Source organism: Mytilus edulis, chromosome 7 (assembly GCF_963676685.1).
Source record: "Mytilus edulis chromosome 7, xbMytEdul2.2, whole genome shotgun sequence".
In the NCBI taxonomy this organism is placed as follows: Eukaryota; Metazoa; Mollusca; class Bivalvia; order Mytilida; family Mytilidae; genus Mytilus; species Mytilus edulis.
In genome coordinates, this window is record NC_092350.1 from 41,899,600 (window position 1) to 41,909,733 (window position 10,134).

Sequence of the window (10,134 nt, forward strand, 5' to 3'; positions counted from 1 at the left end):
TAATTTTAAACAGTCTAAATGTTCATTTATTTGTAAACATTGCCTATCATGGGATGTTTATGAAGGCACATTAGTATTAAAAAAGACACAAAGAGACCGGTATTTACTATTACTAGTGCATTCATACATTTAGTTTAATTGAGTTTGAAAGTGTCAGAATCAAGAATTTTCATTATTTTTTATAACAGACACTAAATTGGAGCTGCACTCTGTCACTGAATTTTGCATAATTAATCATACAATGACCATTTTTTAATTCGATTGGAAATCTAAATATTTGTTACGTAATTACCTCAATGTTAATACGGTTTTCTGCAGGTAACTTCACATAAGCAGTACCTGCAACTAGCCTGAATAAATTTGGGTTCAACGTTTCGGTGGAAGTTTTAAAACAGCTCTTTTAAAACTAATCAAAAAGAAAACTAGTTTACAAATATTGGGATTTGTTGTAATACAACTAGTCTCGTAATATTCAATTCAAATTTTAATTGTTGATCAAATGAACGATGAAAGTTATAAAACTTGTAAAATGATCTGATCAAATAAATATCAGTGGCTATTTAAACATAAAACAATGTCTGTATTACTTTGATTTTAATTTCTTAACATAAAAGGGGGAGGAAAGATACCAGAGGGACAATCAAACTCATAGATCGGAAATAAACTGACAACACCATGGCTAAAAATGAAAAAGATAAACAAACAACTAATAGTACACAAGAAACAACATAGAAAACTAAGCAACACGAACCCATTAAAAACTGGGGTGATCTTAGATGCTACGAAAGGATAAGCAGATCCTTCTCCACATGTGGCATCCGTCGTGTTGCTCATGTTATTACAAACCCGGTAAATAGTATTATTCGGTAGGTATGTCACATTTTGAAAAGGGAAGGGGATTGTAGTTAGGACATACCTGTCAATCAACTCGTGATGGCGTCCGTAAAATATACGAAGGGATGATTTCAACTTCACCATTTGGAACTCTTGGTTTAATAGCTTCCTAGTGAGCAGAAACCCTCTATCAAGGAAATCTTGATAGGAAATACAAGCCCGGGAATATCGTATCAATTGGGAGATATAAATAAAGGCAACAGTAGTATACCGCTGTTCAAAACTCATAAATCCATGGACAAAAAACAAAATCGGGGTAACAAACTAAAACCGAGGGAAACGCATTAAATATAAGAGGAGAACAACGACATAACACCGAAACGTAACACACACAGAAACGGACCAAGCATTAGAAAAAACACCACGAGAATAACAAATATAACATGAAAACCAATTACATGAATTTGGGATAGACAAGTACTGTGCCACGTCTTATCTCAATTTCTCAAAAATAAGAGAAAACACAAACGACTCAACGTTAAAATGCAACACACACAGAAACGAACAATAATATAACAATGGCCATCTTCCTGACTTGGTACAGGACACTTTTAAAGGGGAATAAAAGTGGTGGGTTGAACCTGGTTTTGTGGCATACCAAACCTCGCACTTTAATGGCAAAGTTAAATATAACATTGAAATGACAACATAATATTACAGGACTACAATACAAATTAATAGGAGAACATATTAGACAAAGAAAAACATGATTAATAGATAACAAAAAGCATCAGGTTTAAAATTCAATACGCCAAAAACGCGCCTTGTCCTTACAAGACTTGGAAGTGACGCCCAGATATAAAAGATCGAAAGTGAAAAAAGTACAAAGTTGTACAACACTGAAGATCAAAAGTTGAAAAGGTTTCGCCTAATACGGCATTGTTTTTATGCCCGGGATAAGAACATTCTTATTATATAGAACAATTCATGCTATTGCAAACAGTAAATTTTATCAAATGAATATGAAAGAGATATACATAAAGAAACTGAAGTATTAACTAATTACAGAAAACTAACCCGAATACATAACGCCCAGATATAAAAGATCGAAAGTGAAAAAGGTACAAAGTTGTACAGCACTGAAGATAAAAAGTTGAAAAGGTTTTGCCAAATACGGCATTGTTTTTATGTCCGGGATAAGAACATCCTTATTATATAGAACAATTCATGCTATTGCAAACAGTAAATTTTAACAAATGAATATGAAAGAGATATACATAATGAAACTGAAGTATTAACTAATTACAGAAAACTAAACCCGAATACATAATGCTATTAAAGTTTAACACAGACTCCGTATGCAGGCGCTGCTGGAATGTTGCTAAATAGAAATGGAAAGTTCACAATTGGGAAGCTGAAATCATCTCTTTTGTCGTAAAGTTTTGTTTTCAACCAACCCTCATTGTCAATTTCTAGATGTAAGTCAATATATGAGGTAGACTTAACTGTATCTAGGATATCCTTTATCTGTAGTTCGATGGGATAGATGCGTATTACATAGTCACCAAATGTTGAATTATTTATTGAGAGAACATCATCTATATAGCGGAAAGTTAAGTTAAAGGATATTTCTAACTTCTTCTTATCTACGTTCCTAAGAAGTTCATAAATGATCTTGAATAGAACCTAATGAAGTAAAAAAAATATATTGGAAATTATATTACCAATAAAAAAACCGTCATCTAAAGTTTTCACAGTGAAACCGAAAGTCCCATTTTGTTGACGGGTTAAAACAATATCATCTCCTGAATTCATAACATCTTCATGTGTTGTCAATTTTCACTGCAAAAGAAAGACCGATAATTTCCTTGTATTTAAACTTGCACTTCGATGTGAGCACAGGCTCTGTATTGAAGGCCGTACTTTGGCCTATAACTTTTACACATTGGGACTTGGATTGAGGGTTGTCTCATTGGCAATCATACCATATTTTTTTATTTTCATTGACAATTGAAATATCAAGTTCTCCTAAGATGCAGATGAATATTAACAAATATAAGACACAAAAAAAGGTTACTAATATTTTCGATAATTGTCACAGTCTCTGATTGAATTTCTTATACATCAGTAAATTTGTGAACCTTTACTGAATGTTTTGAAACTAGGAAATTAGTTTTTTCAAGATCATGGAATGAGAACTGGAAAAAAAATGTTTTTTTTTCTCTAGATTTCATTGATGAATGAACTAAGGTTTTGGCTGTTAACATGACAAATTAAGACCGACATCACCGGCGAGACAAAAGGTTTACGAATGTTTTAATATCAAATTATATAACTTAAGACATCGGTGAAAATAAATGGTTTTTAGCTAATCAAAAGTAAATGGTTATTTGTTATTAATTAAAAAGTTTGCATTAAAGCACCATTCAAGAAATACAATAGTGCAACATGTTTTGAAAGAAGAAGAATAGGAATATTAGAATAAGTTTGCACAATTATTCTTTATTTGTTAATAGATAGATATATTTTTTTCTTGCCTATCTTTTTCTGCCACTCGGTTATACTCGGTTATACGCTACCCCTGCAGTATATATACAATATCTAGATGACAATATACAGACAAGGAAAAATAACAAAATTGATGTGTTTGAGCTTTTGATTTGTCATTTGATTGGGGGACTTTCCGTTTTAAATTTTCCTCGAAGTTCAATAATTTGGAGATTTTACTTTTTGATAACTTAATCAATTCAAATCAATCTTATCAAAATCGTCTGTTAGTTATAGCTACGACAGTTTCCACCCTATAGGATCCGTACTGTGTCACAACATCGAATTAATCAGATCGAAATAAAATCAATGGCACAATACATTTGTAAATATGTTTCACTCTTTTAATATCATCAGATGTCTAGTAAACTTTCATTTAGTTTACCGACATGTTATATTCATTTACGAAATATCTATTTTAACGAATTCTATAGTAAATATATACATTAAAAAAAATATAGAACACTTTTTTAATGTGAAATGGATGCAAACTTTTACCATGAATGAATAAATCTCGTCCGTAATAATATATTTACCTTCGTTGATCTCTACTGCCACTACCAGATATGGACAACCTTGTGATCCACGTCCTATATACAAAGTTTACTTTTATCTAATATATCAACTTTAATGTCATCTTCCTCATTGATTGTGACTTTTTATCATTTCCCTCATCGTTAAATTATTGATAACTTTTAACTGTTTGAAAAAAATTTCATTGAAAAGTAAAGAAAATACTACTAACTCAGTTGTCTGAAATGTAACGATGTCAACATCTAGCAAAGTTTTTCGCGAGTGATTGCCATGGGTCATCATGCATTTGCAAGAAAGTGTTAAATTTTGGTCTCTTATCAAGTCTCAACGTCAATTTGAGATAAAGAAATGGAGTGAAAGTTTAATACTTACTACGGGCTAGTGTGTATTGATCTTTGCCCTTATAGCAGATTAACGTGTCATGTGGACGTTAACGTCACAAGAAACAAAAATTATAGAGGTCGTTTCTTCATTTTTATATAGATATTTCACACAAACAACATACTTTTGATAATCCAACAGTACTATAGAAAATGTATTTTAAATCAATATGAACATAAATATGGAGAGATGCAACGGATAGCATAACTATAAATGCTAGAACATGTTGGTATGTGGCTTTGACCTTTGCCTGTTGTTAAAATATGCATTTATTCAAACTTAGATGTGTTATATGTAATAATTATGCATTCAATGATGATAACAAGTACATGATAGTTTCGTTACGGGAATACAGGTTTGAAAGTTAAATATCAGCAACAAGTTATATGGGTTACAAAAGAGAAAAGCAAAAACAGAAAAGGGGAAAGACCTAATTAAAATAACGAAAGATCCGGAAATTCAAAACGGAAAGGACCGAAATAAATTATAATGTGAAAAGCTAAAACACATGAAAACGAATGGAGAACAACTTTTATATACCTGATCCATGAAGAAAAGGGTAGATTAAACCTTGTTATATAGCTAGCTAAACCTCTCACATGCATGCCAGTCGCGGAAAATACCATTATATTGACAGCAGTGTGTAATAAAAATAAACCGAATCATGATAACAGGTATGAATGTAAAAATTTGGGTACAACAGTTACCATTGTGTAATTATCGTAATCACTTTAAAACTAAATCAACAAGGAAAAAAATAAAACGACATGTAGACACTCTATAGACAAACAGACTACAAAGATATGCCAAAATAAAAACAGTTATTTATGATGTGAACTGGCATAACTCTAAATTCCCAAAGGTGTTGACAGTTGAGATGTAAAACAACTGCGTGGAAATACAGTCCCAATAAACAGTCCTGACCGATCTAAGCTGGTATAATATTTAAAATATGACAACGGTAGAGATATTGCAACAGAGACTGCGTATTTAAACATCCCAAAAATATAGTAATTTGATGATAAGAAAAATGAGTAATTAATTTTTACTAAGGTTAAGTGATAGAACGTGGCTGCGTATTTACACATCCCTGCCAACTGTAATTAAAACTGAATATATGATATACATCGGTATAACGGACACACGGGGAATGTACCTTTATATATACAATAAAAGACAATCGTATAGTATGAGTTGGTAGCCGCGAGGTTTCATGGTTCAGGAATGGATCACGTCCGCATTTTGTCTGTGTATATGTTTGAATACACTGATTTATTTGTCGTTAGCTCTATATTTGGTTTTAGGAAAGACTAATAGTTCTTATTTTAGTGTTTTATATAACGGGTTATGATGTTTAAAACATAGTTTAGTACATTAGTGGGACATTTAGATAGATGCATTAATTTGAAATCGTGTATAGAGAAGATGGACAGTAATTTAGATCTTGTTTTTGATTGTATATCTGTGATGTTTTTGTATATAGTGTTAATAAAATTTATCAAGAGAAAAATGTATTCTTTTTGTTGTCCCTTTTTCTAGTTTTCCTGTTTTTGGTTCTTGTTTTGGTAAGTTATTGTGGATATTTTATTTAATAAAAGCGAGTTTGATCGTTTATCATCGGATCATTGTTAGTTATTCCACATGTTTGAAACGAAAATGTTTCCATTCTAGGTGTCCATTTTGGTTTTATAAATTAATATTGTATTATTTCATATGTTTATTCGCAAATTCCTTTGCTAGAAAATCGTGACGTGCCTAGAATAAGGCTTCTTGTTAGAAATTTCGGACACATGCTTTATATATATAATTTATATATGTTCTTTGTCAAGTTGTTGTCCCCGGCTTTGACTCATTCCCCAATTTCATTCTCAATTTTATTAGAAATAAGTACGAATGTGTCTCATTTTGTCAAAACAGATATATAATCATAACAGATAATATTCAGATGACTGATAAATGAAGATCTTTAAGGGCTGACATGTTGTGTCATATTTGTATTGTTTTCACCATTTAATTGTGATATATGATTTATTGTAATGCATCGTTTGTCACGATAACATGGTTATTAAAACTCACTTACACAATACCTTCTAATTAAGAATAGGTTTTAATTTTGAAAAGATATTAACACAATAGTTTAAGTTATAGATACAATGGATAAGCGTTGATTCATAAAAAACAAGACATTCGCCCTCCGGTTTCTTTTTTAAGAATCAACGCTTATCCATTGTATCTATATCACTTAAATCGTCTCGTTTGGCTATTTGTTTTAGATGTTTTTGTCAAACAGCTCTTCAACTACTTTGGTACTTATTCATTGGATTTCAAATGTTTGTCTTTGAGCGATATCTGTATTTATTACATTGGTTGCAATATATTACATTGATTTCCCAGTTAAAAAAAACCGATAATTTCACATGTGAAATAATTATAGATTATTACATGGCATTTTCCATATTGGCCATGGTATCAGCCCTAGACTCCCATATCAAGCCAGAGGGCTTTATCTGAGGGCTTGATATGGGTCGAGGGCTGATACCAGGGCCAATATGGAAAATGACATGTCATAATCTATTTATCACATATTTTCATGCTGGAGAAAAATGAAGGAATATATCAAATATTTTTTTTATTTTCAACAAAAATAACATTTGAATAAAGAAAAAATTTAAAAAAATGTATCACAGTGCATTAACAATTTGTATCACAGGGAAAAAGTAAAGTGATGAGAATAATTCAACAAATATATAACAATAATCTTATTTTTCAGAGTTGTAAATGTTTATTGGAACATTGCCAATAGAAGCTTGTGGAAGAATGGAAAATGTAGAACATTTTCCACTGTTTATTTTTACATTTTTTTCTACAGATTCAAAATTTTCTATTGTTTGGCAAACTTCATTTAATTCAACACTGTCAAACATATCATCCTCCGGAAAATCTGCAGATTTGGCCTCAAAGCTAGTGTTTGGAGTTGGTTCTTGTGGTATTAATCCCCGGCTTCCTGAACCAATATCAGATAAGATATTTGACATAGTTTGCTGTTGCTGTAATGATGCTGAACTATACTCATTGACGGAGGCAACATTCTTATGGCCTGTCAACTGCATGACGGTAGTAGCCTCCACATTGGAGTGAAGAAGTGAGGACACTGTAGTTTTGCGAACACTATGGTTAACCTTTCTTCCTGTAAGACCACCTTTCATAGACATTTTTTAGCTAAATCTCCTAGAGTATTTTACCCAATGGCTGCATGGTAAACCATGTTTGTTAAGCATTTTCACTGGCATCAGGTTGTACCATCCTTTTAATACTTAAATTAAAGCGACTGTCTGGAGTCAGAGCATCTTCAGGGCGGCGACGAATATATTGCTTGAATGCATTCACTGGACAGCGTGGATTATCTATTTTAAGAAAATGAAAATAATCAAGGACATGCATCATATTAAATTGAAACAATATCTACATTTTAAAAAAATTATTTTAAGGTGAATAAGCTTTAGTGCTATATATCTATTCTTTTCATTTGTTCATGTTTCCATTTTGAGTTCTTTGATGCGCATAGCTAGATATTTCTGGATATTTTGTGGGTTTTTTTATATTCGTTTTAAAAGTATATGTAAGTTATATACATGATATATGTATGAATTAATTGTGTAGGCATACTTGTGTGGTGGTTTCTGTATTTATCATTTACTGTCAATTTTATATTAATTTTTAATAAATCGAAAGAAAGTTACCTGGTGTTGCAAACATTTTAGGTGCAAATGCTCCACGGTCACTGTGTCCTGTCCTGGTTTTAGTCAGCCTTTCGTTGTATTCCAAATATTGCTATCCACTTGCTGTTGTCATCATTTTTATGTCTCCAAATAACATGTCAGTATGCTCCTTCCTTCCCCTCATACCAAAGTGCAAAGTATTATTTAACCATGTGGTATTAAGTAGTGCCTCAGGGTTGTCTAAAAGTAAGAATTGACAGTTCAGATTATAGGATAATATTAAAACGTTACGTACACTATGTATAGCTAGAAGTTGTTTACATTCATTATCAATAATGACACTTTACATGCATATAGAAGACTGAAGCATATTTTCAACAAAAAAATATACGCGTTCACTGTCTTGAAACATGTATGACAAACTACATTCTATGTTGATGTTGCCTAACATGTCTTATTCTGTTAAAACTTAAAGATATATTTTTGAAGCTGATATCATTATCATTTTATGTACATGCACAGTCACATGATAATATTGCATAAACCTACCTGTTCCTAGGAGATTCTGTTCAAATAGCATATCTATTTCAGAGGATGAGAATGGATCAGCTTTCATCTTTTTGTTTCCCAGTCCCTGTGACTTCAAGTGCTTTCTTTTCGCGGATAACACCTCTCTACTGTGGTGAAATTCCTTATCTTTAAGAATATTTATTCCACTCTTTTCCATCAAGTGCCTATTAATCGATGACTGTATTGACTTCAGGCTGTCTGGCTCATACTCCTCATTTTTACCGCGACCGGACAGACAAATAAAATCTGGCTAAGTACTGATTGAGTTCAGGTACAGATATATCCTCTATTGCCCGTAATTCGTTGTTCTCCTTTAACCATTCAGTTAATAATTTTATGTCACTTTTAGTTTTTCTCTTTGTGTTATCATTTTTTATTTCTTCAATGAAATTACTGGTATCATCATTCGTTACAGTCATGAACCTTTCGTCGTCTGCTTCTGTTGCCATCTTGTTTACAAATAGTATTTGATTGACAGGTTACCGGAAGTCAAACTCGGGGGCACGATACGGCTTTTTGAGGGCTGATATCGATATCAGCCCCGGGGGCTGATAACCAACTTTGACATCCGGCTATTATTGGCCATGCAAAAACGTACATATCAGTACTAAATATGTGATAAACGTGGTTATTTCACTCTCTGACGTCATACAACAATAGGCGTTGTCAAGACGTCGATAACGTCGGATCAAAACAAATTGTCAATGCGTAGGAAAAAGATATAGTTCCTTACATTTTCTACATTAATTTCATAAAAAAAGCCATTTGCCAATGTAATAAAAAGAATAACTATAATCGCCGTATTTGAATATCAAAAATAAGACAACGCGTGACCGAACGCCACTATGGATTAAACTCGTGCTGCGCACTCGTTTAATCCATGCGTCGTTCGGTCACGCGTTGTCTTATTTTTGATATTCAAATACGGCGATTAGTTATACTATAAAGAATCAGAAAGTTTTGATTGTTATTAGACAAAATAAATTCAACTTATCTAAATGTGAAATAAAATTGAGTGTATATAACTCCGACTCATGACTAATAAGAATTGTCAAATTTGGTCAGCACTTCATTGTTGACATAAAGTATCATCTAATGATCATAATTATCAGTTAATTGTGTACAAAACTTTGAATTTTTCGAGAAATAATGATTTTCTGAATAGATTACCTTTATATTTAGCAGAACGTTTCGTAATTTTTGGTCATTAATGCTCTTCAACTTCGTACTCTATTTGGTCTTTTTATCATTTGTGATTCGAGCGTCGTTAATGACTCTTTTATAGGCAAAACGCCTATACGGCGTACACATTTTTTCCCTGGGATGAATATGAGGAGTTTATTTGGAAAACTGGTAACTCTAATCTGAACCAATTCATATCAGCTGTTCCGTAAACGTGAATAAGAATATAATTCTTCTCATAACACTGCTGCGTTTTACGCAGTTGTTTCATTTTGCAGTATCAGCAATGTTGTATGATCATCAATAAGACGAATAACCAAAGTACAGGACAAGGGGATAGACAGAGACTAACCATGACACGTATTTT